Here is a 25,849-nt window from a genome sequence, read left to right as displayed (position 1 = left end):
TGTTCCTTAGACTCTCCCTATATCCTACCACTTTCTAACAGTTCTGTATTTCATCCCATGGTGTGGCCTTGACTAAATGACCCATCCACCTCTATTCCTCCTGCATTTCCTCTTTACTCCAAACCACTCCAGCGCTAGCTTCGGGATAGCCTCCCATTTCTACGCTCAGCTCTCATTCCCCTTCCCCAAATCCAGAGAGGAGTTTAATGGGAACACAAGATGTATTCACAAGAGATAAACTTGAACAAGGAGTTGGAAGATGATTGAAGGCTTGAAACCACAGCTCTGAAGAAGGGCCACTGGCCCACTAGTGCTGGTGTCTCTGACAGGGTCATGTAAAGCTCATACTGCAAATGTTGGGGAAACTGCAAACTGAATTAAGCTTCTACCAAAGAAAGAAACTGCTGCTGCTGGACTGATGCTCAGAGGAGCAGGAAGTGGACTGGAGGACAACAAAAAGGCAACAGGAAGCTGGCTGAAAAGAAGCAAGTCCCTTCTTCCTTCTGCCTTTCAGTCTCCTCCTGACATCACCTACTGGCACAGCCATCTGGAGCCACATAACAAAGCTGAAATGTGGTCCCAGAGCATACAGGAATGCCAGTTCTAGCATCACAAAGTGAGTACAGAATAGAGGATGTGTTTCGAGCTGACAGACAACAGCTGAATAACTGCCACAGTGACCCCTTTCACAGTGTCCACACAAAACCTGCTACATATATTTGAACATCCATACAGTAACAAGACATCTCTGAGTTTCCCCTGCTAGTCAGATGTAGCCATCTGGTATAGAAACCACTCCATTCTCATGACCCCCTGATAATGAGGAGACACAACTCCAAAACAGTCATCATACCCATTTCTGGGATTGAACCACACCATCCATCACTATGCTATTTTAGTGACTCCTAAAATTCTGTTACCCAACAACTAAATTTTAAAGTTAACCTTCAAGAAAAATTGGAGACCAGACTTCTGGCAAAGATGGAGGTGTAGGTAAATACTTTGCCTCCTCGCACAAAAAAAAGAGGACAACAACAAATTTAAAAACAAAAAACAACCAGAACTGCCAGAAAATCAAACTGTATCAAAGTCTGACAAACAAGGAGTTAAGGAAGAAACATTCATCCAGACCAGTAGGAGGGGGCAGAGACAGAAAACTGGGTGCAGAGGACTCACAGCAAGACAGCAGCTGGCGGACTGGGCATTCCCACATTCATGTGCAGATAAACCACACGAATTGTGGTTGGGGAACAACTGGGGAGCAAGGCAGACAGCACAACTCAGGGTTCTAGCACGTGGAAATAAAGCCTCAAAACCTCTGACTAAAAAATATCTGTGGGGGTTGAGGTGGAGGGAGAAACTCCCAGCCTCACAGGGGAGTTCGTTGGAGAGACCCACAAGGTCCTAGAATGTACACAAGCCCACCCACCTGGGAATCAGCACCAGAAGGGCCCAATTTGCTTGTGGGTATTGGCGGGAGGGACTGAAAGCTGGCAGAGAGCTAAGCATGCGGCATTGTTCCCTCTCAGACCCCTCGCCAACATATAGCATCACAACGTGGATTGCCCCACCCTGGTGAATACATAAGGCTCCACCCCTTACTACATAACAGGTGCACCAAGACAAAAAAAAAGCCCCAAATGAAAGAACAGATCAAAGCTCCAAAAAAAAATACAACTAAGTGATGAAAAGATAGCCAACCTATCAGATGCACAGTTCAAAACACTGGTAATCAGGATACTAATAGAATTGGATGCGTATGGTTGCAAAATAGAGGAAAAAAATGAAGGCTATGAAAAGTAAAATAAAGGAAAATATACAGGGAACCAACAGTGACAGGAAGGAAATTGGGACTAAATCAATGGTTTGGACCAGAAGGAAGAAACAAACATTCAAGCAGAACAGAATGAAGAAATAACAATTCAGAAAAATGAGGAGAGGCTTAGGCACCTCCAGGACCACTTTAAATGTTCCAATATCTGAATCATAGAGGTGTCAGAAGGAGAAGAGGAAGAGCGAGAAATTGAAAATTTATTTGAAAAAATAATAAAGGAGAACTTTCCTGATCAGGCTAAGGAAATAGACGTCTAGGAAGTCCAGGAAGTTTAGAGAGTTTCAAAGAAGTTGGACCCAAGGAAGCACACACCAAGGCACATCATAATTACCCAAGGCACTTCATTTTAACCCAAGATTAAAATGAAGGAGAGAATCCTAGAAGCAGCAAGAGACAAGGAGACAGTCACATACAAAGGAGTTCCCATTAGACTGTCAGCTGATTTCTCAAAAGAGACCTTACAGGCAAGAAGGGGCTGGGAAGAAGTATTCCAAGTCATGAAAGGCAAGGACCTACATCCCAGATTGCTCTATCCAGCAAAGCTTTCATTTAGAATGGAAGGGCAGATAAAGTGCTTCTCAGATAAGGTCAAGTTAAAGTTCATCATCACCAAGCCCTTACTTTATGAAATGTTAAAGGGACTTACCTAAGAAAAAGAAGATTAAAAATATAAACTGTAAAAAGCCAGCAAACTCACAGCTATTAACAACCACACCTAAAACAAAAGCAAACCAAGCAAACAACTAGAATAGGAACAGAATCACAGAAATGGAGATCACATGGAGGGATAGCAACAGGGGAGTGAGAGGAGGAGAGAGGGGGAAAAGGTACAGAGAATAAGTAGCATAGATGGTAGGGAGAAAATAGACAGGGGGAGGGCAAGAATAGTATGGGAAATGTAGAAGCTAAAGAACTTATGACACATGGACATGAACTAAAGGGGGGGAATGTGGGTGGGAGGGGGGAATAGGTCAACTGTAATAGCATAATCAATAAAATATACAAAAAAAAACGGAAAGGCAGATAAAGTGCTTCCCAGATAAGGTCAAGTTAAAGGAGTTCATCATCACCAAGCCCTAATTATATGAAATGTTAAAGGGGCTTATCTAGGAAAAAGAAGATAAAAAATATGAACAGTAAAATGACAACAAACTCACAACAATTAACAACCAAACCTAAAAACAACAACAACAACAAACTAAGCAATCAACAAGAACAGGAACAGAATCACAGAAATGGAGATCACATCAGGGGTTATCAGTGGGGGAGTGGGAGGGGAAGGTACAAAGAATAAGTAGCATAAATGGTAGGTAGAAAATAGACAGGGGGAGGTTAAGAATGGTATAGGAAATGGAGAAGCCAAAGAACCCACATGTTATGACCCATGGACATGAACTAAAAGGGGAGAATGCAGGTGGGAGGCAGTATGCAGGGCAGAGGGGAATAAAGGGGGGAAAATGGGACAACTGTAATAGCATAATCAATAAAATATATTTGAAAAACAAAAACTATATTTTTTCTTTTTTGGATTGAGAGAGGAAAGGGTTGGAGAGAGAGAAGTAGAGAGAAGGAATTGATGGAGGGAGAGAGAGGGAAAGAAAGAGAAACATCATTTTATTTTTCTACCATTTGTGCATTCATTGGTTGCTTCTTGTATGTGCCCTGATGGAGGATACAATCTGCAACTTTGGCTTAACAGGAGGACACTCCAACCAACTGAGTTACCAGGTGAGAGCCAAGGGAAAAAAAAGAGCAGGAAGAAAATAGTTGATATTTACAAATACATACACACACATACATAAAAAAGTAGTAAATATACTATATGATGTCTGTCCAGAAAGTATCTAGCCATGTACTATGAAAAATAGAGACATTTATTGAAGAAGATACAAGAGACATTGTACATAGGAAAATGACACCTCAGTCCACATCAAAGTAGGCACCTTGGGACCTCACACGGTTCTCCCAATTGCCATCAGCTGCCCCATTGTATTTTCCTGAATCTCAGAAAGGGTCTGAAATCTCTCCCCTCTCAAAGGTGATTTCAGTTTGGGGAAAAGCCAGAAGTCGCAGGGTGCCAACTCTGGGTTGTAGGGTTGCTGAGTCGCCTGGCTGATTTGATTTTTTGCCAAAAAATATGCATAAGACATGATGTATGAGCGGACACATTGTCATGATGAAGCTGCCAATCACCAGTGGCCCATAGATGTGGCAGTTTTTGTTGTATTGCATCTCTCAAACAACAAAGATCATTGAAGTAGTACTCTTTATTCATTGTTTGGCCTGGAGGGGCATACTCGTGATGGACAACACCTTCCCAATCAAAAAACACAAGTAACATGGTCTTCATCTTGCTGCAACTTTGCCACACTTTCTTCTTGATCACCTTTGAAGCATTTGTGCCTCAGTTTTACTGCAATGCACTCATTACATTGTTCCTGAAAGCCTTCTGTATCATCTGAATGCAGTTCCCAGAGGAATGTTCAAGCTTGATGCAAAATTTGATGCAGATATGTTGCTCTACTTGCTCAGTCATATTTTTATGTTATTGCCTATTTTTTTGCTTTTTAATTATGTGTTATTGATTATGTGATTGTAGTTGTCTCAATTTTTCACCCTTTGCTCCCCCCCCACCTAGCACCCCTCACTCCCTCAGGCAATCCACACACCATTGTTCTTGTTTATGGGTCATGCCTATAAGTTCTTGGGTGGGAGCTCACTGTAGGTAACTAACTGCTTTTTCTCTTTCTGCTTGTAAGGGTCCCTCTTTATATTTAACCTTTGGCATTTCAGTTATGATGTGTCTTAGAGTGGGCTTCTTTGCATCCATTTTTATTTGGGACTCTCTGTCCTTCCTGGACCTGCATATCTATTTCTTTCACCAAATTAGGGAAGTTTTCTTTCATTATTTTTTCAAATAGATTTCCAATTTCTTGCTCTTTCTCTTCTCCTCCTGGAACCTCTATGATATGAATGTTAAAATGCTTGAAGTTGTCCCAGATGCTGAATATACTACACTCATTATTTTAGATTATTTTTTCTTCTCATTGTTCTGATTGATTGTTTTTTGGTTCCTTATGTTCCAAATCATTTATTTGATTTTCATCTCCACTCACTCTACTATTGTTTCCCTATAAATTGTTCTTTATTTCAATTAATGTATCCTTCATTTCTGACTAGATCTTTTTTATGCTGGTGAGATCCTTACTAAGTTCCTTGAGCATCCTTATAACCAGTGTTTTGAACTCTGCATCTGACAGATTGCTTATCTCAATTTTATTTAGTTCTTTTTCTGGAGTTTTGATCTGTTCTTTCATTTGGGCCACATTTCTTTGTGTCCTCATTTTGGCAGCCTCCCTGTTTATTTTCATGTATTAGGTAGAGCTGCTATGACTTCTTGTCTTTGTAGCATGGTCTAATGTAGTAAATGTACTATAGGGTCCAATGGCACAGCCTCCATATTGCCCAAGCTGGCTAGTCAAGGTGCACCCTTCATGTGGACTGAGTACACCCTCTTCTTGCAGTTGAGCCTTGATTGAGCATCAAGGCTCAACTGCTGTTGGCAGGTCAATGAGGGGGACTTACCCAGGCCAGTTAGCTACAAGGACCAGCTGTGACCACTGACCACCAATTCCTGTCCTCCATGGAAGATCAGCTGTGCGGAAGCCAAGACCAGCCATTCATATAGAAAAGTCACTATTATAGGATGGTTGGGCATAAGTTGGATGGAATAAGTCTCCACAAGACGATTTCCAGTGGTGGTAGGGGTGGCAAACAGTGTTAGCAAGGTTGATGAAGTCTCAGATATGATACCCACCTGCTGGCTCTGTGGTACTGTGGGGGGAGGGTTCGGAAAAGGGACAGTTGCCTCTGCCTGACTTTCTATGTGAGAGAAAGCTATCCTCCGGCTCCTGCTTTGATGTCAGACAGTTCAGTTCCTCCCTCTTTGCCACTGGTACCTTTCAAGCTGTTATCTCAGTGCTGGAGCTCAGAGGGAGTAAGTTTGAGTGAGTCTGTGTGTGGGTTCTTTAAGAGGAACTGCTTGGGACTCCAGAAGTTTCTTCTACCAACTCAATCCCTGCTGGTTTTTGAGTCTGAAGTTATGGGGGCTTATCTTCCTGGCACTGGAACCCTGGGCTGGGTAGCCTGCCGTGGGGATGGGACTCCTCACTCCAGAGATATCCCTCCTGAATTTTTATCCACTACATGTGGATGTGGGATCAGCCCATTCCATGTCTGTGCCCCTTCTAGCAGTCTGAATGGATGTGGCTTCTTTAATTGCATAGATGTGTGGCTTCCCATCAACTCAATTTCTGATGGTTCTAAGTGATGGTTGTTCTATATTTTAGTTGTAATTTTGGTATGGTTGAGTGAGTGGGCAAGCTCTGTTTACCTATATCATTCAGTCATTTTGAATGTGACAGCCACACAGTACACATGCTCACTTAATAGCATCTACCACCCCCAGGACTAGTACAGGGAAGTTGTTATTGTTCATGCATGAGCATTCCAGTCCACTCTCCTTGGTTGCCAAATTACATCAATGTCAGGCAAACCATTTTCATTATATTAACAATGGCAGGACTTTTTCCAGATAGACTTTGTATGTAGCTGCTACAATCCTCACTCCTGTAGCTGGTCATGAAGCCATTATTGGTATTCATAACTTTTTTTCTACTAACCATTCTACATTCTATGTTTCCTTTTTCCTCAGTCAAGTTCTTTATTAGTCTTAAGTTTTTACCTGGTGAAGTGACCTAAACCTTTGTTCCTGAATGCTCAGTGGTCCTGCCTTGATTGGTTGATGAAATTTCCATTAACTCTCATTATTTGACATTAAAGTATTAAGAGGTGTTTTCAAGAGTATCCTGGGTTGAAGACATAGTCCTTCCTATCTTCACAGTGTATCAGCAACACAATTTTTCCTTTGTAATCAGGATCAATCTTTCCATCCAATAAAGCATCTTCCTTATTTATCTGTTCATTTGGTAGTCTGAGGAACATTAATTGTCCAACTGGCATTTTCATCCTCTAATTCAATAGAAGAACCACTGCTGTGGCCCCTCATGGCAGCATTCCTACCATGATCTCAAGATCATAAAATCAAGATCTCCAGATCAGTAGAATGTGATGTTATGAAAAAGGAAAGGAAATATTCTGCAAGCAGATTTTTAGGTATAATAACGAGAAGAGAAACTCCCACTTCTAGCTCTTAATTCCTATACTTACTCTGGTTATGGAAGAGACAGCATCAAATAGTGGTCTCTGATTCAAAGCACATATTGCATGTTATAAGACAGCACCACATTTTTTTAGGATATTGTCTCCAAACTAACTGAGTCTTGAGTAAGAACATTCCACTGTTCTATTAGGCCAAATGTTTCTGTGCATCTAATAGAGTCTGTGGTGTAACCTGATAATTTCACAGGCATGAGCCTATTGCTGTGTTTCTTTTGCTGTGAAATAAGTTCCTTAATCAAAAGCAATATTGTACAGAATACACTGAAAATGGTGGTGCTAGCAGAAGCATTACAGACAGGGAAGGCAAATCCACATCCAAAAGATGTGTCTATCCCAGCAAAATGATCTGTGTCCCTTTCCATGAGGAAAATGATCTAATATGATTAACACACCAGCAGGTAATTGTCTTGTTCCTTTGAGGAAGGGTGCCAAGTTGGAGACCCAGTATTGGTCTGTGCCCTTGATTAGTTCAGCACTCAGGAGCCGCAGTATAGCAGACTACAAAGTCAGCCTTAGTGAGAAGGAGATAGTGCTGGGCCCATGTAGAGCCTCCATTTCAGGCAGCATGGTCACTCTACACATGGTCCCATTAAGAAATCCCTAGGGTGGCTGGAAATAATGGCTGATGGGAATAAGGGTGGCTGATGGCTGTCATTTTGTCCATCTGATTATTGAAAGCTTCTTCTTCAGACGATGCCATTTGGTGAGTATTTGCATGGAACACAAAAGTCTCCATACTGTGAGCCCATTCTGAGAGCTCCATCCACATTCCTCTTTCCACAGCCCCTTTTGTATCAACCTCCCAATCCTGTCCTTTCTGAGTCCCTGGCCATTCAGCCCAAATGTTAGTGAGTGCCCATGAATCACTGAATGTCCACATTTCTAATTATTTCTCACATTTGATTGTCCAGACAAGGTGGACAATCAAATGTGTTGCTCTAAACTATGCTTCTTAGGAGAATTTCCCTCCATTCATGGCCTTCAGGGCCACCTCTCATTGGGACTGTAAGTAATGCAATTGTCCACCTCTCCTTGGTGCCAGAATATCATACAGAACCATTTGTAAAACAGCCTTAGGTTTTTCATCCTCAATCTGCCAAATGTGAGAAACTCTTTAGGAGGCCATCAATGTGGACTGAGGGAGAGGAAGAGTCACCATTGATGCACTTTTCATGCAATAAACTCCACAGTTGTAAAGATTTCATCCCCATTCATATATGAAGTGATTTTATAAACTTGCAGTACAAAATATAGATACTATTGCTATGCTTAGAACCCCTAGTAAGATCAAATGTATTTTAATCATTTTTATATTAATGTTTGGCCCAGAAAAATTTACTGGAGCATATCTGAAAAAATTTTAAGTGCCCAAATTCTTTACGCCAAGAGCACAAACACAGCTGTAATGTCTCATTTCTTGGTAGTGAAAATAATGTTTCCCTGAGACATCATCTTGGAAACAGATGTTTACAGAGAAATATCAATCTGTTGTCTTATGTATCTTCATAGGAAAATGATTGAACTAGAGTCAGTTTTTGCAGTGATATAAATATAACTCCAGCAATTTCTACAAGGATTTCTTGAAGCAAACACATTGCCATTTAGATAATATATTTCACTAGTATATTACATTCTAGAAACAAACATCTTATTTCAGTAATATAGGTAACAGATTTTCCATGTTATACATTACTTGACATTTCTCAGATTAAATATACCTTTAAATTTTAATATGAATACATTATGGCAACAAGCAAAACGAAACTGTTTTCTTAACCAGTGGTTAAGGGCATTATCTATAGCCAGATTGCCTGGATTCAAATTCTGGCTCTGAAGCTACTAGCTGTGCTACCTTGGGTAAATTACTTAACCTGTGCCTCTGCCTTCACATCTATGAAATGGGACTAATAATAATATGTGCTTATGGGGTTATTATGAGGTTTAAGAAGTTAATATAGGTAAAACCCTCGGAAACAATGCTTAGCACTTATAAATAATATCAGAGACCTAGCTGTTTTTCTGAGGTAGCTCAATGGAATGGCTAGAGCAAGACTGTCATTTTCTAATTTTAGCTCAAGAGCTTATTTCCTGTGTAATATTGGACAAGTTATTTAACCTTTTTTGTACCTCAATTTCCTCACCTGTACAATGGGAATGATAATAATACTTGCCTCATGGATTTAATATGGGTTGATATACATAAAGTACTGTGACTGGTATACAGTAAGCTCTATACAATAAACCTTTGCTTTCACCAGCTGCTGTTGCTTAGTTTGAATGCCCACGAGGCCTGAAAGCCCTAAGAGGTTAGTGAATTTTCAGGTAGCCCATCTTCTTAGAACTCACTGAATATTCTATACGGGGCAAACAGGCCAACTTCCAGGATTTCTCTTGGCTAGGGTTCCCTGTGGCTTTCTAGATAAATAGAAGTCTACATGCAATGATATTTATTTCTATTTTAGATGAAAAAAAATAAGGAGATAGATACAGAATCAGCTGAAAGTTGTGATATATTTGAGTTGGCTCAGTTCTATTCTGGAACTGTCTTTTTCCTACATATTTCTATATCTAAATATTTATGAAGTATTATCACTTAGCTTCTTTGGCCCCCAATTTTCTCACTTGTGAGAAACGAAAGGATTATAGTGAAAACCTCTCATTTCCCTTCCAGGCATAAAATTCTAAAACTCTAGCATTCTATTCATGTAGCAAGATGATGTTTGGTGTGGCGTGGTCTGAGAGAGATGAAATCTTAGTTGCTATTTGAATCAAATCCATAGTTCAAATACCACTGTTGGTGGCAGCTGCCTAAACAGTAGGTTACTATAAATTCTATAATTTCTTGTTACTATGGAGAAAAAGGATTAAAATAAATTGGAATGTTTATAAAGATATGTAATTCTATGACTCAATTGCTATAAAACTCCTAAACTACTTTGAAATAACAGAATTTTGTGTTTGAAAGTTTCTAAAATCCATACAAAGACAAGCACAAATTTTAAGTTTAAATGAGGAAATATATGTATGTAAAAGTTCTTCAAAGAGTACATTTTACAAATGCAAGATGCGATCATATTTAAATCAATGTGGTCTTAACTTATTTTAACAGAAGAGCTTTATGATAATGGAGACAAAACTCTGGTTATTTAGCAAGCATGTAGAAGGCATTCATTCTAAATTGACATCAAAGCATTTTTACACGATAAGATGTCCAAGTTAGATTTCATGTATATGAAGTCATGCCAGTTGCTAGGAGGATAAGGAGCTTTACTCTGATGGTTTTGAGTTTCCACATTTGCTTTCAGCTACTCTGCCAAAGGTTCATACCCCACACTACCCAAACCCGTATAAATTTCTCTGATGTTTTTAATGTCAAAACATTTTTTCCATTGACTGTTTGCTTTTTTCAGGTAGTGAAATGATTTATCTGTTGGTAAAATTTGTTCATCTATTATTATGGCTCTTAGTATACCATGTAGTGGTTAATTTTTAGTGTTCTTTAACATACAGCCTAGACTGTGTTTATCTTTGAGGTAAAATAGTGATCCATTTACCAATGCATATTTGAAAGACAATTTCTTGTGCAAAATAGAGCAAAACCACATTGTCATGTCTGGCATAATATTTTTAACATTAGCTCATCTCTTCACATACTCTGCAGTATCCCTTCTGATATGCTTCTTTTAAAAAAATAGGATCTGGCACAAATAATGCCCTTTTTATTACAAAATCATAAGCATGTAATTCTATAACATAATAATATCATGCTGAAGCATACCATATGACATTTTAGGTAAAATGCTCAAATTAAAACTATAAATTATTATACTTGTATTATTATCCTACCAACCACACTCAAAGTAGGCATTACTTCTGCCGGACCTTGTATATAATCCCCAGAAGTGGAATTGTTGGATCATGGCAATTCCATGTTTAAGTGGTTAAATTTTTAAGGGATTGCCATATTATTGAGCAAAAGTCCTAAAAGAATGATTTACCTACCTAACATTGCTTTTTATATGTGATTGCCAGATATATGAGGAATATTTAGAAAAGAAAATGGACTTCAGGTATTAATGGACATTAGTGTGGCTAGTGGGGACAGCCAGGAAGAGCCTACAGAGAGGAAATATACTTCAACAAAGAACTTCTAACATCTTTCTGTACTGACACTACCACTAGAGCCAAGTATGTTCACAGCATCATTATTTGCTCCCTAAAATTCTAATGTCAGAAGTATAATCAAAATGTGGATTTAAATTTTTTTAATTTTATTTGTTTGTGAAAAGAAAATCTGACATTTCAAATTCCTTAGCTCTAAAAATAGTTCTTCCACCAGGTTTTAAAAAAATTAATAATTTTTCCCTGTCTGGGTAGCTCAGTTGGTTGGAGCATTATCCCACACACCAAAAGGTTGTGGGTTCAATGCCTGGTTAGGGCATATACCTAGGTTGTGGGTTTGATCCCCTGTCCAGGTGCATATGGTAAGCAGACAAATGATGTTTCTCTCCTACATTGATCTCTCTCTCTCTCTCAAATCAATAAACATATTGTCAGGTGAGGATTAAATATATGTTAAAAAGTAATAATTTCTATAATAAGCCATTTTATGTCCTCATCCAAAATTTATCTTAATGCTATTTTTAAGAACTAAATGTTTATTTATTAAGATATCTTTAATATTATTTATTCAGTCTTGTGAGAGATCCTAGGAATTTTAAAAACAAGACACTTAATTAGAATCTACTGCTGACATTCAAAAACACACACAGGTAAATGAATTAAAAAGATATTCATGTCTTAGATGCAATAGTACTTCTCACCACATATGGAAGTGGTGCCAAGTACACACTAACTTTTTGGGGGGAGAGACAAATGTAGGGATGTTGATACTACTTGCATACTGGACAGACTTTAAAGTTTCCTTAAATGGAAACTGTGGCCTCCAAGTCACACTGAGCTCCAAACTACATAAACAGGTAACATTCCTAGAAGTGACATATCTTTCTGCCCTCTTCCCTCTCTGTCACTCAGCCAGATAACACTTCAGGACCCACATCACGCTCCTCTGGCCGGATCTTTCTTCAGGAGCTTACAACACATACCAATCACTGTCTTATATAGAATGCCAGCAAAGGCTGAAGACTCTTGACAGAGGCAGAGGCTTTACCCTCATCAGGTCTGACAGCGTCTGAGGTTTTAGCCTGGGGCCATTTTGAGCCTCAAAGCAAATTCATCCTAAAAGGCTTCTTCTTACTCTGTCATCCTCAGTCACTCTCACAATGGCAAATTACAGTCCCTCCTCCACCAACACTTAGACTCTATCCCATCTTTTCGAGCATTGCTGTCATTCTACTGCTTTGCACTCACTCCCCAATAAATCAGTCTTTGTCTTGCGATTGGTTGCCCGTGCCACCTAGTTCTCTTTCACTATAGCTTTTGGACATCTCCCCTCAATAACCATCCAAACAGCCAAACAAGCAGCACACCCTTTCTTAAGGACATTGGATATTCTTTAAAGCGTTTTCCTCTTTGAATTGTCTGCTAGATATTTTAGAGCCCGTTTTGTAGATGAACTACACTTCCACTTCTGCTTTATAATCTTATTATTTCTCTTTTGCTTCATTTCTAATACTTTTTAAAAACTTTGCTATGGTGTTACTATCTTTGTAAAACCTCCTATATACCTTTTAGAACCACATGAGATTATAATAAATGAATAATTGGGCATTTACTTATTACCTATCCAAAATCCATTACTTCTTCACTAACACCAGTTTCACTTCGAACATCAAAGTGCCCCATATCAAACAATTTTGATTTTTCAGTTCTTTTAATACCAGGAGTGGTCATTTGACATAGTTTGAGCTAATGAGATATAAATGGAAGTCTACTTCAGAGTTTTCAGGAAAACTACTGTTTTATTGTTAAAAGGGTCATACTCATCTATGTTCCTCTTCATCTATTCATATTTTAAATGTAGATGCTTCATAAGTTCCTGTACTTTATCTTCTTCTTGATCTATATACAGTATTCTTATCTTCACCTACAGCTTTTATCATCACATATACATAGTGTTATTCTTAGTAAGGCTTCTCCAGAGAAACAGAACTAATATATATATATATGTGTGTGTGTGTGTGTGTGTTCTGTCTGGAAAAAGTCCATCTATTGTTAATATGATGAGAATAGTTTGTGCAACATCCATGTAACCTGGCAGCCAAGGAAGGTGGACTGGAATGCGCATTTGTGAATAATGATGACTTCACTGTACTAGTAGTGTGGGTGGTAGATGCTGCTGAGTGAGCATATGTACTGTGTGGCCATCACATTCAAAATGACTGAGTGAGTAGAGCAAAGAATCTGCATCAAATTTTGAGTTAAGCTTGAACATTCCTCTGTGGAAACTATTTGGATGATTCAGAAGGCTGCAGCTATAGTCAACAGCTATGGTGACTGGCAGCTTCATTGTGACAACATGCCTGCTCATGTATTATGTCTTATGCAGAGATTTTTGGTGAAATATCACATCACTCAGGTGACTCAGCCCCTCTACAGCCCAGATTTGGCACCCTGCTGCTTCTGACTTTTCCCAAAACTAATGTCACTTTTGAAAGGGATGAGATTTCAGACCCTCAATGAGATTCAGGAAAATACAACGGGGTAACTGATGGCAATTGGGAGAACTATGTGAAGTCCCAAAGTGCCTGCTTTGAAGGGGACTGAGGCATCATTGCCCTATGTACGATGTTTCTTGTATCTTGTATCTTCTTCAATAAATGTCTCTATTTTTCATATTACATGGCTGGATACCTTCAGGACAGAGCTCATATATTAATGAAGAGATTTATCATGGGAAGTGGCTAATGTGATTATGGAGGCTGAGATATGCTATGACATACCATCTGAAATCTAGAGAACCAGACAAGCCGGTCTGACACCAAAGGCCTGAGAACACTGGGGGCTGCTGGTGCAAGTCCTGGAGTTCAAAGGCCTGCAAACAAGAAACTTCATTGTCTGAGTACAGCAGGGGATGGACGTCCCTGGCTTAAGAAGAGAGAGAAGATTTGCCCTTCCTGTGCCTCTTATTTTATTCACACCCTTGATGGATTGAATGATGCCTACCCACACTGGTATGGGTGGATCTTCTTTATCAGTCTAGCGATTCAAATGCTAAACTCTTCCAGAAACATCTTCACAGCCACACTCAGAAATACTGTTTTAACAGCAATCTGGGCCTACCTTAGTTCAGTCAAGTTGACTCATACAATTAACCATCACCAGGCTAATGCCAAAGAATTTGCTTTGGAATTTCAAAACAGTATTTCTGGCTTCTGGCTATCCTATAAGCATCTCAAACATGAGCTCATTCTTTCCACAAGGTATATTTTTTTCTCTTGCTTTTTGTATCCTGGTTAACAACATCACGATCTACCCTACTCCCCATATGGGAAATGAGGATTCACATTAGAATCTTGGCTCCCTGTCACCTTCCACACCCATATTCCACATCTAAGTCCTGTTGCTCTCATTCCTTTAACATTTGTTGTATTTTGGTAATTCCTCAGCCTGACCTAGAACCTTTGACTTTTCCATAATTTCTCCCCCATGTTGTGAACCCCACACGGGCAGGGAGTATAACTCGCTGACTTCTGTGACCCTAGCTAGCCCAGGTAATAGGGTTCTTGTTAAATATTTATTTTCTGGCTGGTTAAAACTAATATTTAAATCTGACTTTGTTATTCAAGCACTTAAAGGTTTTTAATAACTTCTAATTACTTATCTAAATACCTTAGTGTCTTATAAAAGATACTTCATCATTCCAATGTGCAGATTTTTTTACATGTATAATAGATGTACTCAGATGCCTAAAGCTTGTAAACCTTTCAGTCTGCTTTTACATTTTTCTGTCACTTCTCTCATTATACAGCTTTCCATGACCACTCGTGCTATCAATGTGCTTGCTACCACTTGCCTTGTCTTCCTTTCTGATCGGCTGCTTCTATACCGCCATAGGCAGGGAAAATAGGGACTGACTGAGTTCAAAGGGCTACCTTCTGGGTAAAGTTCATGAATATTAGTGTAAAAAAATTATAATTTCTCACCCTGGCTGGTGTAGCTCAGTGGACTGAGCACCGGCTTGCAAACCAAAAGGTCGCTGGTTAGATTCCTTGTCGAGGCACGTTCCTGGGTTGCTGGCCAGGTCCCCACGTCGGGGTGTGCAAGAGGCAACCAACTGATGTTTCTCTCCCACATTAATGTTTCTCTTCCTCTCTTTCTCCCTCCCTTCTCCTCTCTCCAAAAAATAAATAAATAACATTAAAAATTATAATTCTCATTCGGTTTATCACAGTTTTCCCTCTTATTTCCCACTTCTTGGTTATATTACAGAGATGAGAAGTTGCTGGATAAATGTCTTTTAGACAAGTGAGGAATAGTTATATATAAAGCAATGTAAAAAATGAAAATTATACGGCAGCTCTGCATGTTTTCCACATGAGGAAACTAGCCTATATGCAAATCAATAATCCAGTACTTAAATCTGAACCAATAATAACTGTCTCTCTCATTCATTCCATTTTCTGGCACTTTACCCCCAGTCCATTCTTATCCTACTTTACTGTCATTGCGATTTCAAGCATAGATGGTAAGTGTAAGGGAATGCAAAGAACCATAAAAGAGAAGTCTAGAAACATGTTAATATTTTTAACTTCCCATCCCATAATTTTTAGTAAAGAGATCATGTGAAATCAGTCTGGCATATGAACTCCTTATCTCTCCTGTTCCCATGTAAGGTAACTTAAGTAGGACTATTATTTAAATAAATATATCACTGATGTTTTTTAAAGGGGATCCTGTTCATAAGCTATTTGACATTTCTCCTAAACAAAAGCAAAAACTAAATCCACTGGACAACCCTTATCTGCAAATGAGCTGATTATTACTGCCAAAATAGGGCATATATTTTAGTCATTAGGGAATACCTTAAATGATAATGCTTTTGAGAAGTGTCCATTATACCACATACATGTGAAGATAGAGACAGGTGAGAAAAGCAAATAAGCAAATACACATGGCCCATTGGAAATTCTCAATTAGAATAAGCTGTGAGAGTCTGGCATGGAGGAATACGACAGAAGCAGCTTCCCTTTGAGCTGAGGCTTGTTTATCCTGCTTATCTGAAGTCAGAGCCAATAATCCCAATGATCCCAAGAATGGTGATAAATGTTTTTCCTCATTTAGAAAGCCAATTGGCAGAACCTTTGCCAATGGGTCAATTCTTGCTCTTAGTAATACGATACCAGTAGGGCTCTTCTGATTTAATGCTGGTGCATCATGTGCTTTGAGTTGTTTTTCATTAGCAGAGATGGATTTACACCCATTCTCCTGCTTTCTGGCTCAGTGCCTTTTACAACCACCTGAATGCACTTAAGAAACAGGAGGAGGACATTAGTATTTAGGAAACAAAACCAAGCTACTTGACCCATGGGAGTCTGACCTTAGCATCTGTCAAATGCCAGGTTGAGAGCCCTCTGCCTTCAAAGCCAATGGAGGAACATCTCTAAGACCATATGTTCCCAAACAGAGGCTGCTGCAGCACATCTTTGCTGGATTCCACAGAGGGGTGTGTGTGTGTGTGTGTGTGTGTGTGTGTGTGTGTGTGTGTGGTTCCCCCTTGATTTGATTCTTTTAGCCCAAGCAGATCTAAATCTTAAGTATATTTTAGGTCTCTGTCATTTTCTATTTATGTCTACTAGTTTTTATTGTCACTCAGCCTACTTAATTTCTGTCCTTGGCCAATCCCTGATTCTACTTTTGCTTTATTTTACTAGGTCAAGTTGACCTGCTTGTACCCTCCTCTGTATCTGGCTGCTTTTGCTTTAGCTTTTCCACAATAATCTGTACGGACTGATTTATAGTACACCACAAGATCTGGAGAGCTACATTAGGACAGTGTAAACTGGTTTGTCAGACATTGTGCCCTCCCATCTTATAAAATGATTTTCTTTGTAGGCTTTTGAGTTGAAGTTGGCTGATCTGCTTGAATTTTGACCTATAAGTAAGAATCTTGTGATGGGGAAGGCTAGAAAGTAACAGTTCTCTCAGTTTCCATCCTTTACATCTATAACCTAACTGCTAAGTATCCATGTGAGAAAATGCTTCATTTACAAGGTAGATAATAATTTTAGAAACAATTTGGATTTTTTATTTCACAAAAGTAAGCACAGACTAATAACTCTGTTAAATGATAGAAATGCAAGAAAAAAATCTTATTTTTCCTCAAGTAATTAATGACTTCATATGTGAACTAAGTGATATCATAATTTTTATATTGACTCTCAGCTAAGAACTACTTCTTCAGACAAGCATTGAGGCTTGCACTCCTACAAGTTGCCATTTCATATATTTTTAATTCCTTCTTTACTTCCAACACTCAGAATATAGTGCATTTCAACTTTTATTGAATTGTTTCATTGCAGAGGGGCAATGAATGTGTTTGTTTTAGGGATTAAATCATTTGGAACATAGCCTAGAACATAATATAGTTGTTTGCTGGTATAATATTAAAATTATAATAGCAAATTAGTGTCAAGACAACACTGTATGAAATTTAGCAAGAAATATCTGAATTTAGTTTTGGGCCTGTTGCTCCTTCTCTTTGTTTTGGTGTTGAGGGAGCTGTATGCACAACAGGAGCAAAACAACACAAAAATAATATCTCATTGTTAACTAAATCTTTGGCTCCAAACCCTAACATAAAATGCCAGAGAGATGGACCAGAAAAAGGAGAAAATTCCACTTCTTTAGGGGCCATAGATACTGAGGGCCAAAGAAACTAATCGGCTAGCATTTTCTCTTTGTCCTGCCGCATTGCCTACTCACACCCAAGTCTTGAAATTTGCCATTCCGGTGGTATAAAAATGACACATACAGAGAGCTAGAGAACAAGGGACAAATAATGAGAGAAAAATCATTCCCTGAGCATTGAGCTATCCACCCCAGACCTTCTCCTGGCAGGGTAAGACACTGAACTTCATTGTGAGGCCTGGGAAAAGGAGAACAGAAAAAGGCAAGGTGGTTTAGGCTTCTACCAGGTCCTAAGCCTGACTTCCATAATCTCATGGGTGCATCATGGAGAAGAAGAGGAAGCACTGGTTCAGTTTTGAAGGTGCAGGACTACCTCTTAGCTCTTACTGCTATCCCAGTCTTCATAGGGCACTTGATAAATGGTCACACACCAAGTCACTAACCATGACCACTACAATGTTCCTTAAACCAAACCAAACCAAACCAAACCATAGACACTTCTCCTAGTGGCTGAGTCAGAGCTCAAAAGACTAGAACGAAGAGTGCTGCCTATGGTTAACACCTGTCTTCCAGGATTGTGAAGACAATTGACAATGATGTATGCAATATACGTGGCACATAGTAGGTTCTCAAAATGTATCTATATTTCTTCATTTTGCTACTATTATCATTAAGGAAAATCTTCTATGCTAGATACTGAAACACACAACTGAATGAAAAAGCAAAAATTGATGGCTACAGCTGGTCCAATACAATACTTGGGAATAGATTTAAGAAACTTAAAATGAGTACAGAATCTGACAGCTATGTTTCATCCAGATTTATATCACATTTAGAGTTTGGCTGGGATGTTAGCCAAAAGAGATTTGCTGTAGTTTTCATGAGATAAAATTATGGAATGAATCATCATCACTCTCATCTATTCAAGTAAAGATTTTTTCAGAGGATGACAAATGCAGTTCATAATTTGATGTATATGTGCTTCTGCAATTTGAGTCTTTAATTTCAAACAGTATGGCGGAGAGGGCATGCATTATCTCCAGCTACATGTTTGGGTTCATAAAATGACAACTAAGTGAAGGAATGCAAAAACATGTTTCTTTTTCTATTTAAAAGAAAGCAGAGGTTCTATTTAAAAAGAGGCTTGACATTTTCCAGGCTAAACTATTATTTATAGTACATACATCACAAAAATATAGATTATCTTTGTGAGCAAGGAATTTAAAAACCAATTATCATGGGTTTTTTGACAGTATAAGACACATGCAGAATGTTGGAAGAGCTCATACTGACATCATCATCTGGTACTGCAGCCACACAACATTCAAGTCCAACCTCAGAATTCCTAACATTCACTGTGGAGATGAAAATATGGGTTTTAAAGGACCAGTCCAATAATATTGTACCAGGGTAACTAGATATTTTTTATTTTACACTGGAATTTTAGATTGATAAACTTTCACAATAAGCTAAATTAATCTTTAATCTTTACCATTATAATAACCTCTAGGTATTGGCATCTGGCATTCTACTGATGTTAATTTAGTGCCCTTAAAAATAATTTCAAGAAGTATTAGAAAAAGAGAGTAGTTAAGATAAGGCCCAATCTAACTTATATCATTTAAGTAGATATGTTATTTAGACTAATTCTGCATAAACTTTTAAAAAAAGACTTAACTTCTCTATCACTTGGTTTCTTCTCCTGTAGTATGGGCATATCTCCCTTGATTTTTAGGAGGATTACATTAGATAATTTTGGGGAGGGAGCTCTGCCCACAGCTGCCCGCCCCCTAGCCACCACAGATGAGAATAAGTCTACCAAGACGTGATCTGCTTGGGGAGGAAAGGTGGCCAATCTCTCAAAGGAGAAGGACCAAGAGCCTTTTCCTCAATGAGCTTTTATTGGGTTCATTTGCACAAGAATACAGGTAAAGCTCATTAATCATTGTCAGGCAGTAAGGATTAAACAATAGATAACAAAGAAGTCTGAGGGCCTATTTTGAGTCAGGGTCAGATAGCTAAAGAGCAATAAAACTTTTGAGGAACAAATTCACTTCTTGCTTGGACCCTTATTTAATTGAGAGCATTCTAAACAAAGCAGGTTTCACAGGATTTTACATATTCTTTCTTAGGCCTGATTGCCTGGGAAACCTGTCCTTTCCAGCACAGGGCTGCACCACCCTTTGTCATTGTTTCAAGCTAAGGCATTGTCTCAGACTTAAGTCAGGCAGGGGTAGTAATGCAGCAGAGATTAGGAGACTTCTTGCAGACAGAATGAGGACTCAGGCTTTGTCAAAGCCAAGAGGTGAGGGTCCATCGCCCCCTTTTGCTACACCCCCAACATCCTTCCTTATGGGCCTCCGACATGATCGTGCCTGTCTTAGGTTGTTCCCACCTTGGGGAATCTTACCCGTCATTGGGTAACCGACCAAGCATTGGGGGCCAGTTATGGATGAAGTTAAGTGGGCAGAGGTGGTGCTCCTTCAAGGGAGGTAAGCTTTATCTCCTTAGTGGCTTCTGGTCCAAAGGTTGCCCACTCAGCCTTAGCCATGGGGGCATTACAGCTTCTGAAACCAGGCAGGGTGGTTCCCAATAGATAATACATTTAATATCCTAAAACTATCTGCTGATTTCTCAAAAGAAACTTTACAGGCAAGAAGTGGATGGAAAGAAGTGTTAAGGCAAGGAGGAACATCCAAGATTACTCTATCCAGCAAAGCTATCATTTAGAATGGAAGGGCAGATAAAGTGCTTCCCAGGTAAGGTCAAGTTAAAGGAGTTCAACATCACCAAGCCCTTATTATATGAAATGTTAAAGGGACTTATCTAAGAAGAATAAGATCAAAACTATGAACAGTAAAATGACAACAAACTCACAACTGAACCTAAAAAATAAAAACAAGCTAAGCAAACAACTAGAACAGGAACAGAACCACAGAAATGGAGATCACATGGAGGATTATCAGTGGGGGGGAAGAGGGTGAAGGTACAGAGAATAAGAAACATAAATGATAGGTACAAAATAGACAGTTGGAGGTTAAGAATAGTATAGGAAATAGAGAAGCCAAAGAACTTTTATGTACAACCCATGGACATGAACTAAGGTGGGGAGGAATGCTAGAGGGTGGAGGGATGAAGGGCAGAAGAGGATAAAGGAGAAATAAAATTGGGACAACTGTAGTAGCATAACTAATAAAGTATACTTAAAAAAACAGAGTTCTTAGAGCAGCACTTGGCACACAGTAAGCATTCCACATAGGATATATGTTATGGGACCAGAAGTTTTATATGGGAAATGATTGCTTAACATGTAGTTATATGAGAATAAATAAAACTCATATTGTTTTAGAATTTACTCACTTAAAATTTGGAGAAAATATTTTATGTTTCCTAATCAATAAAAATAAAATTTCTGAAAAATACCCAATGAACAATTAATATTTACTAATACAGTAATACATTACATAATTACTACCATTAAGCATAAAAAACAAAATAAATGTAAAAACACTATGCATAATATTGTACATAAGGTAGTGCTTATTATTGTCACATATTTTACTGTATAAAATTTCCCCCTGAATTCAGCGGTTCCCTAGAAAACCTTCCATTGTAGATTATTAGTATTCTACTGTAACACAACTCATTAGTACTGAGATCTGCATACTTGTGTTAAATCATTTCCACTGAAAGTTATGTCTCGTTGTAAAACTTAGTAATTTATTACTTTGTTTAAGCTATGGGTCAAATAATACTTCCCTGAAAAACAAACAGTATAAGACCAAAAAAGACATTAATTTTCCTCACAAACATCAGGATATTTGTATATTTGTGTTTAGTAAAACAAGTAATTTCCAACATAACATGGCAGTATAATAGGCATAATTGTTTTTCCAGATGTGTGTAAGTTCTGAATCGCTAATCATTAGCTCTGCAAGATAAATTCATAAAATCTGGTCTTAAAAAACACTTTTTCAATCTTCTGCATATTTTATGTACATTGTTTTCTCTCATAAATTCCAATTATATTGATATATGAGTATATTCAGCCTCATTTCCTATCCAGACAAAGAATAAGAATGTCATAAAAGGATTAAAAAATGGAGTTTCCAAAACTCTGGAGATTAATAAGAAAAAGATGGGAGAAGAATGGCATGAAAAAGGCGAAAGAGAAACACTGAGTCTAATTAGCATTGATTTTAATCCATTTCCTTGTCTGACTACAAACTTTGGAATTGTCTTTGACCTACAGTTATCAGAAGACTTAAATGAGTTCGAGTTCGATATTCAAGATAACTCATTTGCATGGATAACAGCAGACAAGTTGATGTTTGCTGTCTGTTGGGAGCTCAGCTAGAACTTTTTTTTTAGATTATTGATTGATTGATTGATTTTTTAAAAGATTTTACTTATTTATTTTAGAGAGGGAAGGGAGGGAGAAAGAGAGAGAGAAACTTCAATGTGCAGTTGCTGGGGGCTGTGGCCTGCAACCCAGGCATGTGCTCTGACTGGGAATCGAACCTGCGACTCTTTGGTTTGCAGCCCAAGCGCAATCCACTGAGCTATGCCAGCCAGGGCTTAACTGATTGATTTTTTTAGACAGGGGAAGGGAGAGAGAAATAGGAGAGAAACATCCATGTGTGGTTGCTTCTTGCACACCCCCTGCTGGGGACCTGGCCTATAGCTCAGGGCTATACCCTAGACCGGGAATCGAACTGGCAACCCTTTGATTTGCAGGCTGGAAGTCAACCACTCAGCCACACCAGCCAGGGCTCAGCTAGAATTTTGAAGTTTTGACAGTGCCTACACATTTTTTCTGTGGCTTGTTTTTTACCGCATGATGGCTTGTCTCCCAAGGGGAGCTTCTCCCAAGGGGAGCTTCTTGAGTGCTAAGTGTCCTCAGAACAAGCATTTCAAAAGGCCCAGGTGGAAGCCTGAAAACTTATGTTCTAACCTTGGAAATCCTGAAATATTACTTCCAATGCATTCTATTGACCAAGAAAGTCAAGAGAGAAGATTCAGAGAGAAGAGGGGAACTGGAGTCCATCTCTCAACAGGATATGTAACAAAGAATTTGTAGCTATCCTTTATTCACCACACATTTGAAAAAAAATTCTAAAAAGAAAATCATTCTGAAAAGATTAAGAACTCGGTTCAAGGGGCTCACAGAATATTTGACAAAGGGGTAAGAATTAGTGGTGAGCTTTGCAAGTCCAAGCCTCAGCAGGTGCCAGGCCTGTTAGATGCCAGGAGCTGCGGGGGTTGCGGAATAGGATGCTGGAGGCTTCCAGGAGCAGAAACCACAGGCACAGGGCCGCCCAGCCCACCTGTCTCTATTGACAAAAGCCTTTGTCTCACATATCACAGCTGCAGAACCTTGGCCTGAAAATGCTACAGTATATCAGCAACTGAAAGGGGAGTAAAGTTTGCTTTCTGCCAATGCTGCTTCTCTTGCTGTGCAGGCCTTTTTGCAAATGTGTAATCAGCCAATCAAAGTGGTTTGAATGGTAAATGCAGAATATAGGTCTCCATCTGATAGAGTACCTTTTATTCATGTAGGAAATCAAGTAGTATCAGAACTTGGTCCAATAGTCCAATTCATTAAAACCAAGGGTTATTCTGTTATTGACGGGCTGCACTCAAAAGCAGAAATGAAAGCCTACATGGAATTAGTCAACAACATGCCGTTGCCTGCAGAGTTGTACTTCTGTGGTGTGATGAAGCCACAGTGGGGGAGATCTCATGTGCTAGGCATGGATTTCCTTACTTTTGGCCTCTGAATTGTATTTTGACCTATCAGAAGCAGTGTGAAGTCAAACATAAGATGAAAGGTATTGGATAAGGTAACAAGACTCTGGACCAGGTCTTAGTAGATGTTGACCAGTGCTGTCAAACTCTTTTTCGAAGTCTGGGAACACAACTGTGTTTCCTCCAGAAGCAGCCTACTAAACCAGAGGCACTGGTGTTTGGCCATTCTGTACCTCATTCTCACCACACAACTGACCAATGATGAGCTTTCTCAGAAGAAGAAAAGCTATAGCCACCCCCTTGCATTTTGTAGAAGAATTGAACAACACTATTTTGATGACTGTGGTAAAAGTAGCTCATCCATCAGATTGTCTTAAAGTTATGTGTTAATTTAGTTATTATTTTTTAAAATGTAACTTTTGAAATATGTGTTATTTGAATGATATATCAAAAATTTAAAACCAGAACACTGCTTTTTGAAACCTCAAATTATATAATGTATTCTATACATGTACTTTGTACTGTTGCTTGTGTACACATTGAAGTTATTCTGAATGACTTCATTTGGTATGTTATACTCTATATCTTGCAATATTTGTTTTCTTGCATAAAAATAAACTTAAACAACTGTAAAAAATAGTGATCTAGAAGATAGAACTGGAAGAGAATAATTAGAATATGGATTCCCAAAGATAATAAAAGATAGTTTAAAAAAGATAATGGAGTCCTGGCTGGTGTGGCTCAATGGATTGAGTGCTGGCCTGTGAACCAAAGGGTCAGGGGTTCAATTCCTAATCAGGGTACATGCCTGGGTTGTGGGGCCAGATCCTCAGTAGGGGGCACCACATGAGAGGCCACCACACATTGATGTTTCTCTCCTTCCTTGTCTAAAAATAAATACATAATATTTAAAAATTTTGATATTAAATCTTTAAACATTTGATACTAAAAATAATCTTTAAAAAATTTAATATTATAAAAGACAGTGGAAATCAGAAGTTAATGGAATAATTTTTTTCAATCAGCTGAAAGAAAACAGTTACCAAACTTAACTTCTATAATGTTGACATAAGAAATGTCCAAACCTGTAGAGAATTTTTCTAAGAGTTTATTTGAGCCAAACTAATGATATATGCTGGGGAGAAAGCTATCAAATGCTCTGGAGAATAAAAGTTTTGCAGTTTCCTTTATGCATTTGAGAGTAAGCAGGGAAGAAAGGAAGATGCCATGAAAGTGGGAAAAAACAAGGTGAGGATTGGATTACAGGGTAGTTAACAAGATTATGTGCTCTCTTGAGAGTAGGTATGGTTTGTTTCAAAGGTGCATTAACCTACATGCACAAAATAATGGACAGGACTTGCTTAAGGCAAAGACAAAACTTTTTACTAAAAAGGTCTGTGGTGGGGCATGACCTGCTCAGTTAGGAATTTATGATTTATTACACTCCCCCCCTTTTTTGTATATAATACTTAGAGAAAATATTCTTCAGGAATGCTTTACATAAACAAAAATTAAGATAATTCATCATCAGCAGACCTATAGGAAAGGAAATACTAACAGGGTGCTCTCTAGGCCAAAAAAGAAAATGGTCTTAAGGAGAAGTTCTCTGATATGAGAAGAAATGAAGAGCACAAAAGTACTAAGTGTGTGAATATATTTTTGGAATGAACATGGACAGTATAACATAATAATAATTTTGAGGGGAGTTCAAAATGTAGAGAAATTGATAATGCTAGCATTTATAACCAATAAAGGAGGTTAAAGAGAATTAGGTTCTCTGGGGAGAAATTAAAGCATTAATTATCACCAGAATTTGACTGTCAAGAATATATTTTTGAGTCCAAATAAAAACTCTTAGATTTATTGTAAATTGATTTATGATATCAGTTTACAATCCACTGAGCTCAATCTATTGAGCTATACCAGTTAGGGCTAATTTTACAAATATTTTAATAGCTATATCTTTTTATTTCTATAAATTATACTTATTTTTCAATCCAGTTTTTTCTAAGTCTTAGTCTTTTATTTTCATATTTGTCTCTTTTATACTTTTAATCATCTTTATTGAATATATCTGAAATTTTTATCTGTGTTTTCAAAGTCTAATCCTGCTATTAATTTTGTCTACTGACCCTTGCATGTTTGCTTGCATGCATATTTTGGACTGTTTGCTTGCATGTTTTATAATTTTTGACTTGACTCATTTTCAGTGTAGTT

General features: G+C 38.4%; 1 pseudogene; it reads left to right on the top strand.

Annotated features, from left to right (window-relative positions):
* The first annotated feature begins 3,499 nt into the window (after positions 1–3,499).
* Positions 3,500–24,009, top strand: LOC123812638 (annotated as a pseudogene).
* The last annotated feature ends 1,840 nt before the right edge of the window (positions 24,010–25,849 follow it).

Source organism: Phyllostomus hastatus, unplaced genomic scaffold (genome assembly GCF_019186645.2).
Source record: "Phyllostomus hastatus isolate PE091 unplaced genomic scaffold, TTU_PhHast_1.1 phas_scaffold_93, whole genome shotgun sequence".
Lineage (NCBI taxonomy): Eukaryota > Metazoa > Chordata > Mammalia > Chiroptera > Phyllostomidae > Phyllostomus > Phyllostomus hastatus.
This window is presented reverse-complemented; position numbering and strand designations above follow the sequence as displayed.